Source organism: Bos grunniens, chromosome 4 (assembly GCF_055505025.1).
Source record: "Bos grunniens cultivar Pamir isolate PY7600 chromosome 4, Bosgru_T2T1.0, whole genome shotgun sequence".
NCBI lineage: Eukaryota > Metazoa > Chordata > Mammalia > Artiodactyla > Bovidae > Bos > Bos grunniens.
The window spans coordinates 64,789,477-64,808,196 of record NC_141168.1 but is presented as its reverse complement, the minus strand read 5'-3'; the positions used below and the strand labels follow the sequence as shown (position 1 = coordinate 64,808,196).

At 38.6% G+C, this 18,720-nt stretch overlaps 1 long non-coding RNA gene across 3 annotated transcripts in view; it reads right to left on the bottom strand.

The window, feature by feature from the left end:
* Positions 1 to 18,720, bottom strand: part of LOC147374269 (uncharacterized) — an 83,554-nt gene that overhangs the window by 41,861 nt on the left and 22,973 nt on the right. The gene's annotated exons all lie outside the window — the stretch shown is intronic.

Here is an 18,720-nt window from a genome sequence, read left to right as displayed (position 1 = left end):
CTGAGTATTTATAAAAATGGAACTAAAATCGCTGGTTGGCTACAGTTGGCTCATACTAGTTTGAGAGAACCAATTACATGCATTATCTTCCCACTCAGCATTTCAATGACAACAGGTTGGTAGTTGAAATCAGCCATGGTGAAATTATTTACACCATGGAGATTAGCAAACACCACTAGTTAAGCTTTTTTTTTTTTTTCCCTAGAGAGCTGGTTATTAAACATTTACTAGTAATAACTGGTTGTAATTAATATTAACTTCAAATTTCTTTAGAGTAAGAAAAATCACTGCAGATGGTGACTGCAGCCATGAAATTAAAAGATGCTTGCTCCTTGGAAGAAAAGCTATGACCAACCTAGACAGCATATTAAAAAGCAGAGACATTACTTTGCCAACAAAGGCCTATCTAGTCAAAGCTATAGGTTTTGCAGTAGTCATGTATGAATGTGAGAGTTGGATTATAAGAAAGTTGAGCACTGAAGAATTGATGCTTTTGAACTGTGGTGTTGGAGAAGACTCTTGAGAGTCCCTTGGACTGCAAAGAGATCCTACCACTCCATCCTAAAGGAAAACAGTCCTGAATATTCATTGGAAGCACTGATGCTGAAGCTGAAACTCCAATTATTTGGCCACCTGATGTGAAGAACTGACTCATTTGAAAAGACCCTGATGCTGGGAAAGATTGAGGGCAAAAGGAGAAGTGGGCAACAGAGGATGAGATGGTTAGATAGCATCACCAACTCAGTGGACATGAATCTGAGCAAACTCCAGGAGATAGTGAAAGACAGGGGAGGCTGGCATGCTGCAGTAAGTGGGGTCACAAAGAGTCAGACAAAACTTAGCAACTGAACAACAAAAGAAAAAAAAAGTCTTCCTGGATTACATAAAAAATCTGTCATTCAGGATAAATTTATACATAGAAATGCCAAATCACAAATAAAATTAGAAATAGGTATACAAGAAGAAGAAGAGTATATGTGTGTTTATGCCTGTAAAATTGTTTTCAAATAATTATCTTTATGTTGGCCATAATATACTGCTGCTGCTGCTAAGTCGCTTCAATCGTGTCCGACTCTGTGCGACCCCACAGAGAGCAGCCCACCAGGCTCCCCTATCCCTGGGATTCTCCAGCCAAGAACACTGGAGTGGGTTGCCATTTCCCTCTCCAATGCATGAAAGTAAAAAGTGAAAGGGAAGTCGCTCAGTCGTGTCCGACTCTTAGTGACCCCATGGACTGCAGCCTACCAGGCCCCTCCGTCCATGGGATTTTCCAGGCAAGAGTACTGGAGTGGGGTGCCATTGCCTTCTCCATAATATACTAGAAAAATTCAGTAATTTATTCTAGATAGAGAAAAATCGAGAGCTAATGAAAAGCTTTTTGAAGCAGTAGGAGAAGAGAATTCACATATCACTATACAGGTGAAGCAGAGAAGACAATGGTACCCCACTCTAGTACTCTTGCCTGGAAAATCCCATGGACGGAGGAGCCCGGTAGGCTGCAGTCGATGGGGTCACTAAGAGTCAGACACGACTGAGCGACTTCACTTTCACTTTTCACTTTCATGCATTGGAGAAGGAAATGGCAACCCACTCCAGTGTTCTTGCCTGGAGAATCCCAGGGACAGGGGAGCCTGGTGGGAGTCGGACATGACTGAAGCGACTTAGCAGCAGTAGCAGCAGCAGCATACAGGTGAAGGCTCTATTACTGAAAATATTAATAACAACATTCTTATTTCCAATAATAGTATTAAAGATAGAACTCATGTTTATTTCTATAAACAAATAGCAGGCTACACTAAAACAACTTAAATCCATTACTGGAAAATGATATAAATTTTAAAACAGAATCATTTTTTAAAAGAAGTCAGAAAATGATAGATATAAGGATCTAAAAAATGGTGAAAGAGTGGATAAATGTTCAGTTCAGTTCAGTCGCTCAGTCGTGTCCGACTCTTTGCAACCCCATGAATCGCAGCATGCCAGGCCTCCCTGTCATCACCAACTCCCAGAGTTCACTAAAATTCGTCTGCATCGAGTCGGTGATGCCATCTAGCCATCTCATCCTCTGTCGTCCCCTTCTCCTCCTGCCCCCAATTCCTCCCAGCATCAGAGTCTTTTCCAATGAGTCAACTCTTTGCATGAGGTGGCCAAAGTATTGGAGTTGCAGCTTCAGCATCAATCCCTCCAATGAACACCCAGGACTGATCTCCTTTATTATTTTTTTTTTTAAACTTTACATAATTGTATTAGTTTTGCCAAATATCAAAATGAATCCGCCACAGGCATACATGTGTTCCCCATCCTGAACCCTCCTCCCTCCTCCCTCCCCACACCATCCTTCTGGGTCGTCCCAGTGCACTAGCCCCAAGCATCCAGTATCGTGCATCGAACCTGGACTGGCAACTCGTTTCTTACATGATATTCTACATGTTTCATTGCCATTCTCCCAAATCTTCCCACCCTCTCCCTCTCCCACAGAGTCCATAAGACTGTTCTATACATCAGTGTCTCTTTTGCTGTCTCGTACACTGGGTTATTGTTACCATCTTTCTAAATTCCATATATATGTGTTAGTATACTGTATTTATGTTTTTCCTTCTGGCTTACTTCACTCTGTATAATAGGCTCCAGTTTCATCCACCTCATTAGAATTGATTCAAATGTATTCTTTTTAATGGCTAATACTCCATTGTGTATATGTACCATAGCTTTCTTATCCATTCATCTGCAGAATGGGAGAAAATAATAGCAAATGAAGCAACTGACAAACAACTAATCTCAAAAATATACAAGCAACTCCTACAGCTCAACTCCAGAAAAATAAATGACCCAATCAAAAAATGGGCCAAAGAACTAAATAGACATTTCTCCAAAGAAGACATACAGATGGCTAACAAACACATGAAAAGATGCTCAACATCACTCATTATCAGAGAAATGCAAATCAAAACCACTATGAGGTACCATTTCACACCAGTCAGAATGGCTGCGATCCAAAAGTCTACAAATAATAAATGCTGGAGAGGGTGTGGAGAAAAGGGAACCCTCTTACACTGTTGGTGGGAATGCAAACTAGTACAGCCACTATGGAGAACAGTGTGGAGATTCCTTAAAAAACTGGAAATAGAACTGCCTTATGATCCAGCAATCCCACTGCTGGGCATACACACTGAGGAAACCAGAAGGGAAAGAGACACATGTACCCCAATGTTCATCGCAGCACTGTTTATAATAGCCAGGACATGGAAGCAACCTAGATGTCCATCAGCAGATGAATGGATAAGAAAGCTGTGGTACATATACACAATGGAGTATTACTCAGCCATTAAAAAGAATACATCTGATCTCCTTTAGGAAAGACTGGTTGGATCTCCTTGTAGTCCAAGGGACTCTCAAGAGTCTTCTCCAACACCACAGTTCAAAAGCATCAATTCTTCAGCGCTCAGCTTTCTTCACAGTCCAACTCTCACATCCATACATGACCACTGGTAAAACCATAGCCTTGACTAGACGGACCTTTGTTGGCAAAGTAATGTCTCTGCTTTTTAATATGCTATCTAGGTTGGTCATCAGCAGAAGGCGATGGCTCCCCACTCTAGTACTCTTGCCTGGAAAATCCCATGGACGGAGGAGCCTGGTAGGCTGCAGTCCATGGGGTCGCGAAGAGTCGGACATGACTGAGCGACTTCCCTTTCACTTTTCACTTTCATGCATTGGAGAAGGAAATGGCAACCCACTCCAGTGTTCTTGCCTGGAGAATCCCAGGGATGGCAGAACCTGGTGGGCTGCCATCTATGGGGTCGCACAGAGTCAGACACGACTGAAGCAACTTAGCAGCAGCAGCAGCAGGTTGGTCATAACTTTCCTTCCAAGGAGTAAGCCTCTTTTAATTTCATGGCTGCAGTCACCATCTGCAGTGATTTTGGAGCCCCCCAAAATAAAGTCTGACACTGTTTCCCCATCTATTTCCCATGAAGTGATGGGACCAGATGCCATGATCTTAGTTTTCTGAATGTTGAGCTTTAAGCCAACTTTTTCACTCTCCTCTTTCACTTTCATCAAAAGGCTTTTTAGTTCCTCTTCACTTTCTGCCATAAGGGTGGTGTCATCTGCATATCTGAGGTTATTGATATTTCTCCTGGCAATCTTGATTCCAGCTTGTGCTTCTTCCAGCCCAGCGTTTCTCATGATGTACTCTGCATAGAAGTTAAATAAGCAGGGTGACAATATACAGCCTTGACGAACTCCTTTTCCTATTTGGAACCAGTCTATTGTTCCATGTCCAGTTCTAACTGTTGCTTCCTGACCTGCATACAGGTTTCTCAAGAGGCAGGGCAGGTGGTCTGGTATTCCCATCTCTTTCAGAATGTTCCACAGTTTATTGTGATCCACATAATCAAAGGCTTTGGCATAGTCAATAAAGCAGGACAGGTTAGGTCACTCTAAACTGTGATCCTAGATAGAACATTTAGTCTGACTGAAAAATGAAAGCCTAGAGCCACAGGAGAAAGCCAGCAAATTCGATGATTCACCACTACAATGAATAACCTACTGGTAACATACTAATTTATCATTCATGATTCCTGGGGGCAGTGGGACAGTAGCCCAGCTTTTGATACAAGGGGTTTCATAAATCATTAACCTCTATCTTATTTGTAGTCATCTCTTCTCTTAATCAAGCAAAAGCACAGTGAAAACCAAGCTGGAAAAAACAATTTCGAACTTTAGAATAAACTGTTTTTCAAATATCATGAAAGATGTTTACAACAAAAATGTTTGGTTGGAGGAGCCAAGATGGTGGAGGAGCAGGACGGGGAGAAAACTTTCTCCCCCACAAATTCATCAAAAGAGCATTTAAACATCGAGTACATTCCACAAAACAACTTCTGAATGCCGGCAGAGGACATCAGGCACCCAGAAAAGCAATCCAACTCTTCAAAAGGAGGTAGGAAAAAATATAAAAGACAAAAAAAGAGACAAAAGAGGGAGGGACGGAGTTCTGTCCTGGGAAGGCAGTCTTAAAAAGAGAGAAGTTTCCCAAACACCAGGAAACCTTCTCACTGCCGAATCTGTGCCAAGCTTTGGAAGCACAGAGGACAACATAACAGGGAGAAAAAATAAACAAACAATTAAAACTCGCAGATTGTGAGCCCTATGGTAACTCCCCCAGCGGAGAAGCAGCGCAGAGGCCTGCACACACCATTAGCAAGCGGGGGCTGGGCAGGGAGGCACGGCGCGGGCTGCATCGCTGAGAGTAAGAATCTGGCCTGAATACCCTGAGCGCTATCTGAGGGAAATAATTTGGGCTAGCAAACCAGACTGCGGGATATCTACCTCGCGAAAAGCTAGCCCTAACCTAAGACACCGCCAGGCCCGCGCACGGAACAAAGGACTGAACAGAGATAGCCGGCTGCAGACCTTCCCCCTCCGGTGACAGGCAGCCAGAGCCGGAAGAGGGCAATCGCAGCCCCAGAGAGACATTATCTATAAAACTGTAAGCAGGCTTCTTTGCTAACTAAAACTTCTTGGGGGTCTGGACGGTCAACATCTGCCTGAGAAGGTGCGCCAGTTTTACACCCAGATAACCGAGTGGCGGGGAGGCGATAAGTCGCAGCATTGGCGCTCGCCAAACACCTCATCACCTGAGCTGCTCGGACCTGGGAAGAGCACAAAACGCAGGCCCAACTGAGTCTGCGCCTCTGAGGACTACCCGAGTGCCTGAACCTGAGCGGCTTGGACCTGGGAGGTGCATGCAGCCCAGGGCCAGCCTCGGATTGTTCCTGGCGGAACAACCTAGAGCCCGAGCAGTGTGGGCAGGGAGGCTACACGCGCCGTGAGCGGGGGCAGACCCAGTGTGGCTGAGGCATTGCGGGCGCACGCCAGTGTTATTTGTTTGCAGCATCCCTCCCTCCCTCCCCACAGCGCGACTGAACAAGTGAGCCTAAAAAAAAAAAAAAAAAAAAAGTGTCCTCCACCATCCCCTTTGTGTCAGGACAGAAACCAGACACTGAAGAGACCAGCAAACAGAAGAAGCTATAACAGAGGGAAACGCCTTGGAAGCTACAGGCAATAGATTAAAACCCCGTGGTTACTACGGACTACATAGGAAAGGGCCTACAGATCTTGAGAAATATATGTCGGACCAAGGAACTAGCCAAAAATGAACTGAACCCACAATACTCACAACAAAACCAGAGAAAGTCCTAGATATATTTTTACTATTTTTACGGTCATTCTTCTTTCTTTTCTTTTTTTTTTAATTAAAAAAAAAATGTTAAGTCCTCTATTGTTCCTTCAATCTTCACTTTTATAACCTATTACTTTGCAAAACAAAAACAAAAACAAAAACAAAAAACCCTATTTTTTTCTTCTTCAGCAAACTTCATATATATATATTTTATAATTTTTTGACCTTGTTTTGTTTTTTTTGTTTGTTTGTTGTTTGTTTTCTTCTTTTCTTTAACATTGTATTTTTGAAATTCCAAACTCTACTCCAGATTTTTAATTTTAGCTTTTTGGTATATGTTATCAATTTTGTACCTATAGTTTTTTTATAATTTCTGTGACTTTTTTTTTTTTCCTCTGTTTCTTTCTCTTCTTCTTTTATATAACATTGTATACCTGAAATTCCAAACTCTACTCTAGATTTTTAATTTATGCTTTTTGGTATTTGATATCAATTTTGTACCTGTATTTTCTTTATAATTTTTGCGACATTGTTTGTTTTTGTTTGTTTGTTTTCTCATTTTTCTTCTTCCTTTTTTTTTAACATTGTATTTTTGAAATTCCAAACTCTACTCTAGATTTTTAATTTTTGCTTTTTGGTATTAGTTATCAATTTTGTACCTGTATTTTCTTTATAATTTTCGCAACCTTGTTTGTTTTTCTTTGTTTGTTTTTTCTGTCTTTCTTTTCCTTCTTCTTTTCTTTAACATCATATTTTTGAAATTCCAAACTGTACTCTAAATTTTTAATTTTTGCTTTTATGTATTTGTTACCAATTTTGTACCTTTAAGAACCCAATCTTCAGGACCCATTTTTCACTAGGGAGCAAGATTACTGGCTTGAGTGCTCTCTCTCCCTTTGGACTCTCCTTTTTCTCCACCAGGTCACCTGTGTCTCCTCCCTAACCCCTCTCTACTCTACCCAACTCTGTGAATTTCTGTATGTTCCAGACAGTGGAGAACACTTAGGGAACTGATTACTGGCTGGATCCCCCCTTTTCATTCCCCCCTTTTATCGTTCTGGCCACCTCTGTCTCCTTCCTCCTCCTTCTCTTCTCTGTATAACTCCGTGAACATCTCTGAGTGGTCCAGTTGTGGAGTGCACATAAGGAAGTGACTACTGGCTAGCCCACTCTCTCCACTATTGATTCCACCTCATCTCATTCGGGTCACCTCTAACTCCCTCCTCCCTCTTCTCTTCTCCATGTAACGCTGTGAACCTCTCTGAGTGACCCTCACAATAGAGAAACTTTTCATCTTTAATGTAGATGTTTTATCAATGGTGCTGTATAGAAGGAGAAGTTTTGAAACTACTGTAAAAATAAGACCGATAACTGGAAGCAGGAGGCTTAAGTCCAAACCCTGACTCCAGGGAACTCCTGACTCCAAGGAACATTAATTGACAGGAGCTTATCAAACGCCTCCATACCGACACGGAAACCAAGCACCAAACAAGGGCCAAAAAGTTCCAGGGCAAGACACACCAAGCAAATTCTCCAGCAACAAAGGAACACAGCTCTGAGCTTCAAGATACAGGCTGCCCAAAGTCACCCCAAAACCATAGACATCTCATAACTCATTACTGGACATTTCATTACACTCCAGAGAGAAGAAATACAGCTCCACCCACCAGAACACCAACACAAGCTTCCCTAACCAGGAAACCTTGACAAGCCACCTGTACAAACCCACACACAGTGAGGAAACGCCACAAACTGCCAGAATACAGAAAGGACACCCCAAACTCAGCAATTTAAACAAGATGAAGAGACAGAGGAATACCCAGCAGATAAAGGAACAGGATAAATGACCACCAAACCAAAGAGGAAGAGATAGGGAATCTACCTGATAAAGAATTTCGAATAATGATAGTGAAATTGATCCAAAATCTTGAAATTAAAATGGAATCACAGATAAATAGCCTGGAGATAAGGGTTGAAAAGATACAAGAAAGGTTTAACAAGGACCTAGAAGAAATAAAAAAGAGTCAATATATAATGAATAATGCAATAAATGAAATTAAAAACACTCTGGAGGCAACAAATAGTAGAATAACAGAGGCAGAAGATAGGATTAGTGAGTTAGAATGGTAGAAATAAATGAATCAGAGAGGATAAAAGAAAAACGAATTAAAAGAAATGAGGACAATCTCAGAGACTTCCAAGACAATATTAAACGCTACAACATTCGAATCATAGGGGTCCCAGAAGAAGAAGACAAAAAGAAAGACCATGAGAAAATACTTGAGGAGATAATAGTTGAAAACTTCCCTAAAATGGGGAAGGAAATAATCACCAAAGTCCAAGAAACCCAGAGAGTCCCAAACAGGATAAACCCAAGGAGAAACACCCCAAGACACATATTAATCAAATTATCAAAGATCAAACACAAAGAACAAATATTAAAAGCAGCAAGGGAAAAACAACAAATAACACACAAGGGAATTCCCATAAGGATAACAGCTGATCTTTCAATAGCAACTCTTCAAGCCAGGAGGGAATGGCAAGACATACTTAAAATGATGAAAGAAAATAACCTACAGCCCAGATTATTGTACCCAGCAAGGATCTCATTCAAGTATGAAGGAGAAATCAAAAGCTTTTCAGACAAGCAAAAGCTGAGAGAATTCTGCACCACCAAACCAGCTCTCCAACAAATACTAAAGGATATTCTCTAGACAGGAAACACAAAAACGGGGTATAAATTCAAACCCAAAACAATAAAGTAAATGGCAAAGGGATCATACTTATCAGTAATTACCTTAAACGTAAATGGGTTGAATGCCCCAACCAAAAGACAAAGACTGGCTGAATGGATACAAAAACAAGACCCCTACATATGTTGTCTACAAGAGACCCACCTCAAAACAGGGGACACATACAGACTGAAAGTGAAGGGCTGGAAAAAGATTTTCCATGCAAATAGGGACCAAAAGAAAGCAGGAGTAGCAATACTCATATCAGATAAAATAGACTTTAAAACAAAGGCTGTGAAAAGAGACAAAGATGGTCACTACATAATGATCAAAGGATCAATCCAAGAAGAAGATATAACAATTATAAATATATATGCACCCAACACGGGAGCACCGCAGTATGTAAGACAAATGCTAACAAGTATGAAAGGAGAAATTAACAATAACACAATAATAGTGGGAGACTTTAATACCCCACTCACACCTATGGATAGATCAACTAAACAGAAAATTAACAAGGAAACACAAACTTTAAATGATACAATAGACCAGTTAGACCTAATTGATATCTATAGGACATTTCATCCCAAAACAATGAATTTCACCTTTTTCTCAAGTGCACATGGAACCTTCTCCAGGATAGATCACATCCTGGGCCATAAATCTAGCCTTGGTAAATTCAAAAAATAGAAATCATTCCGAGCATCTTTTCTGATCACAATGCAGTAAGATTAGACCTCAATTACAGGAGAAAAACTATTAAAAATTCCAACATATGGAGGCTGAACAACACGCTGCTGAATAACCAACAAATCACAGAAGAAATCAAAAAAGAAATCAAAATTTGCATAGAAACGAATGAAAATGAAAAAACAACCCAAAACCTGTGGGACATGGTAAAAGCAGTCCTAAGGGGAAAGTTCATAGCATACAGGCACACCTCAAGAAACAAGAAAAAAGTCAAATAAATAACCTAACTCTACACCTAAAGCAACTAGAAAAGGAAGAAATGAAGAACCCCAGGGTTAGTAGAAGAGATCTTAAAAATTAGAGCAGAAATAAATGCAAAAGAAACAAAAGAGACCATAGCAAAAATCAACAAAACCAAAAGCTGGTTCTTTGAAAGGATAAATAAAATTGACAAACCATTAGCCAGACTCATCAAGAAACAAAGGGAGAAAAATCAAATCAATAAAATTAGAAATGAAAATGGAGAGATCACAACAGACAACACAGAAATACAAAGGATCATAAGAGACTACTATCAACAATTATATGCCAATAAAATGGACAACGTGGAAGAAATGGACAAATTCTTAGAAAAGTACAACTTTCCAAAACTCGACAAGGAAGAAATAGAAAATCTTAACCGACCCATCACAAGCACGGAGATTGAAACTGTAATCAAAAATCTTCCAGCAAACAAAAGCCCAGGTCCAGACGGCTTCACAGCTGAATTCTACCAAAAATTTAGAGAAGAGCTAACACCTATCCTGCTCAAACTCTTCCAGAAAATTGCAGAGGAAGGTAAACTTCCAAACTCATTCTATGAGGCCACCATCACCCTAATACCAAAACCTGACAAAGATCCCACAAAAAAAGAAAACTACAGGCCAATATCACTGATGAACATAGATGCAAAAATCCTTAACAAAATTCTAGCAATCAGAATCCAACAACACATTAAAAAGATCATACACCATGACCAAGTGGGCTTTATCCCAGGGATGCAAGGATTCTTCAATATCCGCAAATCAATCAATGTAATACACCACATTAACAAATTGAAAAATAAAAACCATATGATTATCTCAATAGATGCAGAGAAAGCCTTTGACAAAATTCAACACCCATTTATGATAAAAACTCTCCAGAAAGCAGGAATAGAAGGAACATACCTCAACATAATAAAAGCTATATATGACAAACCCACTGCAAACATTATCCTCAATGGTGAAAAATTGAAAGCATTTCCTCTAAAGTCAGGAACAAGACAAGGGTGCCCACTTTCACCATTACTATTCAACATAGTTTTGGAAGTTTTGGCCACAGCAATCAGAGCAGAAAAAGAAATAAAAGGAATCCAAATTGGAAAAGAAGAAGTAAAACTCTCACTGTTTGCAGATGATATGATCCTCTACATAGAAAACCCTAAAGACTCCACCAGAAAATTACTAGAACTAATCAATGATTATAGTAAAGTTGCAGGATATAAAATCAACACACAGAAATCCCTTGCATTCCTATACACTAATAATGAGAAAACTGAAAGAGAAATTAAGGAAACAATTCCATTCACCATTGCAACGGAAAGAATAAAATACTTAGGAATATATCTACCTAAAGAAAGTAAAGACCTATACATAGAAAACTATAAAACACTGGTGAAAGAAATCAAAGAAGACACTAATAGATGGAGAAATATACCATGTTCATGGATTGGAAGAATCAATATAGTGAAAATGAGTATACTACCCAAAGCAATTTATAGATTCAATGCAATCCCTATCAAGCTACCAACAGTATTCTTCACAGAGATAGAACAAATAATTTCACAATTTGTATGGAAATACAAAAAAACCTCGAATAACCAAAGCGATCTTGAGAAAGAAGAATGGAACTGGAGGAATCAACCTACCTGACTTCAGGCTCTACTACAAAGCCACAGTTATCAAGACAGTATGGTACTGGCACAAAGACAGAAATATAGATCAATGGAACAAAATAGAAAGCCCAGAGATAAATCCACGCACATATGGACACCTTATCTTTGACAAAGGAGGCAAGAATATACAATGGAGAAAAGACAATCTCTTTAACAAGTGGTGCTGGGAAATCTGGTCAACCACTTGTAAAAGAATGAAACTAGAACACTTTCTAACACCATACACAAAAACAAACTCAAAATGGATTAAAGATCTAAATGTAAGACCAGAAACTATAAAACTCCTAGAGGAGAACATAGGCAAAACACTCTCCGACATACATCACAGCAGGATCCTCTATGACCCACCTCCCAGAATATTGGAAATAAAAGCAAAAATAAACAAATGGGACCTAATTAACCTTAAAAGCTTCTGCACATCAAAGGAAACTATTAGCAAGGTGAAAAGACAGCCTTCAGAATGGGAGAAAATAATAGCAAATGAAGCAACTGACAAACAACTAATCTCAAAAATATACAAGCAACTCCTACAGCTCAACTCCAGAAAAATAAACGACCCAATCAAAAAATGGGCCAAAGAACTAAATAGACATTTCTCCAAAGAAGACATACAGATGGCTAACAAACACATGAAAAGATGCTCAACATCACTCATTATCAAAGAAATGCAAATCAAAACCACTATGAGGTACCATTTCATGCCAGTCAGAATGGCTGCAATCCAAAAGTCTACAAATAATAAATGCTGGAGAGGGTGTGGAGAAAAGGGAACCCTCTTATACTGTTGGTGGGAATGCAAACTAGTACAGCCACTATGGAGAACAGTGTGGAGATTCCTTAAAAAACTGGAAATAGAACTGCCTTATGATCCAGCAATCCCACTGCTGGGCATACACACTGAGGAAACCAGAAAGGAAAGAGACACGTGTACCCCAATGTTCATCGCAGCACTGTTTATAATAGCCAGGACATGGAAGCAACCTAGATGTCCATCAGCAGATGAATGGATAAGAAAGCTGTGGTACATATACACAATGGAGTATTACTCAGCCATTAAAAAGAATACGTTTGAATCAGTTCTACTGAGGTGGATGAAACTGGAGCCTATTATACAGAGTGAAGTAAGCCAGAAAGAAAAACACCAATACAGTATACTAACGCATATATATGGAATTTAGAAAGATGGTAACAATAACCCTGTGTATGAGACAGCAAAAGAGACACTGATGTATAGAACAGTCTTATGAACTCTGTGGGAGAGGGAGAGGGTGGGAAGATTTGGGAGAATGGCATTGAAACATGTAAAATATCATGTATGAAACGAGTTGCCAGTCCAGGTTCGATGCACGCTACTGGATGCTTGGGGCTAGTGCACTGGGACGACCCAGAGGGATGGTATGGGGAGGGAGGAAGGAGGAGGGTTCAGGATGGGAACACATGTATACCTGTGGCGGATTCATTTTGATATTTGGCAAAACTAATACAATTATGTAAAGTTTAAAAATAAAATAAAATTTAAAAAAATGTTTAACACATTAGCCTCATCTGCACCTTCCAACATTATATGTTCAAAAGAAATCATCTTAAGGATTGATATATTTTCCCTTGAAGAGTTCTTTTTTATGTAATTTGAATCTGAGTTATTTTTCACAGCACAGCAGAAACAGGATATTATGGATAGATAAGTACTACTTAAAATAATGTAATGGAGAATTAAGAAGATATTCTTATCATAGTATATCCACCCTTTCCACTTTGTAAGGATTTGCTTACATTGAAAAATATTTTTTAAATGACTAGGAATCAAAAGTCCACTTCCTTTTAAGTTGTATGACAGGTGATCTCTCTAGTCTCAGTTTCTTGCTTTCTTTTCTCGTTCAGGGAAGAAAAATCTCCATCAGAGTGCTGCTCATAAGCCACTGAATGTGTGTGCACAGATGTTCGTGTGTGCTCAGTTGTGTCTGACTCTTTGTGACCCCATAGACTGTGCCCGCCAGGCTCCTCTGTCCATGGGATTTTCCAGGCAAGAATACTGGAGTGGGTTGCTGTTTCCTTCTCCAGGAGATCTTTCTTACAAGTGATGCAATCCACGTGTCTTGTGTCTCCTGCACTGGTGGCAGATACTTTACCACTGAGCCACTTGGGAAGACCATAAGCTACTCAGTAGTCTTAAATGAGCTGTGTCAGTTGATTCCCTGACACCTGTAGCCTTTTAATCACTCCCAGTGATTGCTGAGTGCCCATGGTTTTATCAACTATCTGTATCTTCCTTGAACATTTATTACACTCAGACAAAATAAGGTTTATGTCAATATTAACATCAACAATATTCATTTAGCACCTAGAAAAAAATTTTAATTAAAATATGAAAAATGTTCCAAATTTCAATCATTGTAAACACTGAAGAAAAACAAGATGTCCTGTCCATTTTTGGATCTCCCTGCTTTTGATTCATAAATTTTTAAAGTTGAAAATTACAATGACAAATATGATACATTCCTGGGATTTTCAAAAGGCTGCATAATTGTCATCAATTGATATTAACGTCTTCACTTGAAATGGTTTTCTTATCACAGGATTAGGACACACCTGCCACTAAGTAATAGCAGTAAATAAGATCAAATCTTAATTTAAAAAAACCTATGTTTAAGTTGCAAGAGGCATGTTCTCAAGAGTAATTATATATTCATAAGTCATAAACTTAGCTTCATCTATTTCTTTGTATTTTGGGAGCTAATAAAAGAAATCTCACCACATTTAATTTTTAAATGGCTGTATTTTTCCTTCATTGTCACATACAATCCCCACATGAAGAATGAACTATTACTATTTCCATTTTATGGATGAAGCAATGGGGATAGGATATAAATGACTTTAAGTTGAAGCCAGTGCTCATTTACCATCCCCCAAATCCTAGGACTCTCAAGAATTATGCTACACCTACTCTGTGTCTGCTCTATAAATTGAACAACAAAGCTTGGCTGACAGTACATCTGTTTACAATTTGGTTTACTGAAAGTTTTAAGGCCACTGTTGAGACCTGCTGCCCAGAAAAAAAAAAAAATATTACTGCTCATTGACAATACACCTGGTCATCCAAGAATGTTGGTGGAGATGTACAAAATTAATGTTGTTTTCTTCCCTGCTATCACAACATTCATCTGTAGCCCATGGATCACGGAGTCATTTTGACTCTCAAGTCTTATGATTTAAGAAATACAGGTTATAAGGTTACAACTGGCATAGATATTAATTCCTCTGATGAATCTGGGCAAAATTTATAGAAAACCTTCTGGAAAGGATTCACCATTCTAGACGTTACTAAGAACATTCATGATTCATGGGAAGAGGTCAAAATATCAACATTAACAGGAGTTTGGAAGAAGTTGATTCCAACTCTCATGAATGACTTTGAGAGGTTCAAGACTTCAGAGGAGTAGTTAAATTGTTTCAAATTCCACCACTGAAGATGTGGTGGAAATAGCAAGAGAACTAGAAGTGGATCTGGATGTGAGTGAATTGCTACAATCTTGCTATAAAACTTTAATGGATGAGAAGGTGCTCCCTATGAAAGACCAAATAATGTTATTTCTTGAGATGAAATCCTCTCCTGGTGAAGACTGCTGAAATGACAATAAATGATTTAGAATATTACATAAAATTAGTTGAAACACAACGGCAGGGCTTGAGAGGATTGGCTCCAGTTTTGAAAGAAGTTCTACTGTGGGTAAAAAGGTAGCAAACTTCTTCTCATGCTACAGAGAAATCACTCATGAAAGAGAGTCAGCTGATGCAGCAAACTTCATTGCCTTAAGCATTGCCACAGCCACCCCATTGTTCAACCACCATACCCTGATAAGTCAGGAGCTATCAATATGAAGACAAGATCTTCTACCAGCAAAAATTATGACTTTCTAAAGGCTCAGATAATGGTTAGCGTTTTTTAGCAATGAAGTATTTTTTAATTAGAGTCTTCCTGGTAGCTCAGTGGTAAAGAATCCATCTGCCAATGCTGGAGACATGGCTTCAATCCCTGGGTCGGGAAGACTCCCTAGAGAAGGAAATGGCAGTCCACCCCATTATTCTTGCCTGGGAAATCCCATGGACAGAGAAGCCTGGCAGTCCATGGGGCTGCAAAAGAGTCAGACATGACTTAGCAACTACACAATGTTTTTAATTAAGGTATGTACATCAGTGTCTTAGACAGCATCCTATTGCCCACTTAATAGTCCACAGTATAGTGTAAACACTTTTATATGCACTGGGAAACCAAAACATTTGTGACTTGTTTTGCTGCAATATTTGCTTTATTTGCTTTGGGTTAAAACCAAGCCCACAGTATCTCCAAGGTATGCCTGTAATCTAATAGACTGCACTGTACTTGACCATATATGAAAGAGCCAATATAAGACACAGCTAGTCATATTGACAATTCAGTACTTATTAGGTAAAGAAAACTAAAAACTAGATCTTTTGTCACATTAAAGTTACTTGCTTGCAGCTAGACTTTAAAAAATAATTTTAAACACTTTTTACTTAATGGAAATGTATTTTCTATTATAAAGTAATTCATGTATTCTGTGAAAAACTCAGACAATATGATATAAAAGTCATCTTGTAATATTAATCTTGTTTCTAGTTTTCTAGGTAAATCTTACTTTGCCCTTGTAAAGTATGTGTTTTTAGAGCATCTTCTAAGTTCCTAAGTAATCATAGAATCTCAAAATTATAAATGGAAAAATGAATAAATTGTGATCTTTAGACAAAGCAATGCTTGTAGAGACAGAGAAAAAATAAATTCCACTGCCATTGAACAGAAAGTATGTATTGTTTACTCTTGCTTCTCTAATCCATCTGTTTATTATTTCTAAACTCAATTACTTTAATCTATGACTATTTGGTGTTACTAGAAGTTGCAATTCTTTGCCATAATCACTCATTTAATTTTTATTTTTAAATTTAATTTACCCATAAGAAAATAGCTATTACAACAAAACAGAAAGCTCATGTTGCGATTTGTATAAATTGCTGGACTTATAATACTTTGAAGAGATCAGATTTTAGATCTCTATCATTGATTCACACTTTAAGTGCATATTAGAATTATCTAAGGGAGAAGGCAATGGCAACCCACTCCAGTAATCTTGCCTGGGAAATCCCATGGATGGAGGAGCCTGGTGGGCTACAGTCCATGGGGTCTCAAAGAGTCAGAGATGACTGAGTGACTTCACTTTCACTTTTCACTTTCATGCATTGGAGAAGGAAATGGCAACGCACTCCAGTATTCTTGCCTGGAGTATCCCAGGGACAGAGGAGCCTGGTGGGCTGCTGTCTATGGGGTTGCACAGAGTCGGACACGACTGATATGACTTAGCAGCAGCATTAGAATTATCTACAGAGCTTGTCAAAACACAGATTGCTAGGCCCCCATGTCTAGTCTTTCTGAATTCACAGATCTGGGACTGAAATAAGAGAATTTGTATTTTGAACAAGTTCCCAGGCAATAGTATTGGGGCTGGCAAAGACCATATTTTGAGAACTAGTGATCTATATAAGGCATTAAACATCATTTCAGAGCTCGTCTTTCTAAGATTTATTATCACTTGGTCTTGATTTTAATGGACAATTCAGTACTGTGTATATAGTAGCTTTCAGTAAATGCTGTTAACTGATCAATTCTAAAATTAAATATAAAATAAATTGAGTTATAAATCTATCAGTTATTAAATAGCCCATTCCCCCTCCATAATTTGCCAGTTGAGAAAATCTTGGCCAAGTTTTCAGAGAGCATAGATACGTCAAATACTCTTTGGATGCAGAATCTTTCTACCTATTAAGTTGCTTTTCAATGCACTTTTATTTTATTTACTGAAAATAACAATCACAGTCATCCTGGCACAGGGAATATAAAGGTAGAATAAAATACAATGAAATATTAGTTAAATTGTTGATTAGATTGTTGATTTCAAAACTTTTTTTAGAACAGTATTTTGGTAATAGTAGAGAATGATTTTTGGAACGAAATAAATCACAGCTTGATTTTTTAGTTTTAGTATAACATTAAGCTTGTGTTGCTAAAATCTGCACTGTGTCTATTTGTTTTGATATCTATCTCTTACCCTGCATGATTAATTTAAGCAAGACATTTCTTTTGTTTCCAACCCTACAGTGAGATGTTTAAGTCCTTTCTCATAGTTACACAAGCTCTACCAAATTCTGAATTCTTGTTGAAATATCAGCGGAATTGGGAGAAAATATTTAATGATTTTTCCTTTTCCTTTGTCAATATGTTATGGCATTCACATGACTCCCTCTGGTGGCAAATGCAATATGGAATGTTAATCTTTTTCAAGAAATGTACATGTATACATTTCTCTTTCTATAAAGTCAATAATTTCTCCCCTCTTCCTGAAGTGTGCTCTATCTTAACGCTACCCACAATCTAATGTGAACACTGCTGCTGCTACTGCTAAGTCGCTTCAGTCGTGTCCAACTCTGTGCGACCCCAGAGACGACAGCCCACCAGGCTCCCCCGTCCCTGGGATTCTCCAGGCAAGAACACTGGAGTGGGTTGCCATTTCCTTCTCCAAATGTGACCATTGGAAACCATCAAAAATTATTAGTTCAATCAATACAAAGACTGCACCTCTTTGTCAATCACCCTGGAAAATAGTGTTAAATTATTTTTGTAGCTTTTTAATAATCACACCAGAATAGTAAAATACTAAAGCAACTGATTAGAAAATAACTCCCCAAACTCAACCTCAATTCTTCTAGACATAGTCCATTAACAGTCATGTATAAACTTAGTCTAAGAAACTTAAGTATTTGCATTCAGGAAATACCTCAGAGCTCCATACAAATATGATGTAGAGTCATGCAGAGATGAATCTGAATTCTCCCTCTGACACTGATGGAAGAGTAACCTACATCAGGTTATGCAACTGCTAAAAGACGTGATTTTCATATCCATAAAATGGAATAATACCTACTTCATGAAATTTATAAGACAATGCATTTAAAGACCTGTCCCTGTGTCTAACATTTAATAAGATACTAGCTATTATTATAGTTATTCCTTTTAATTAACAAACCAAACACCTCTCAAATGTATTATTTACAGGAATTATTATCAA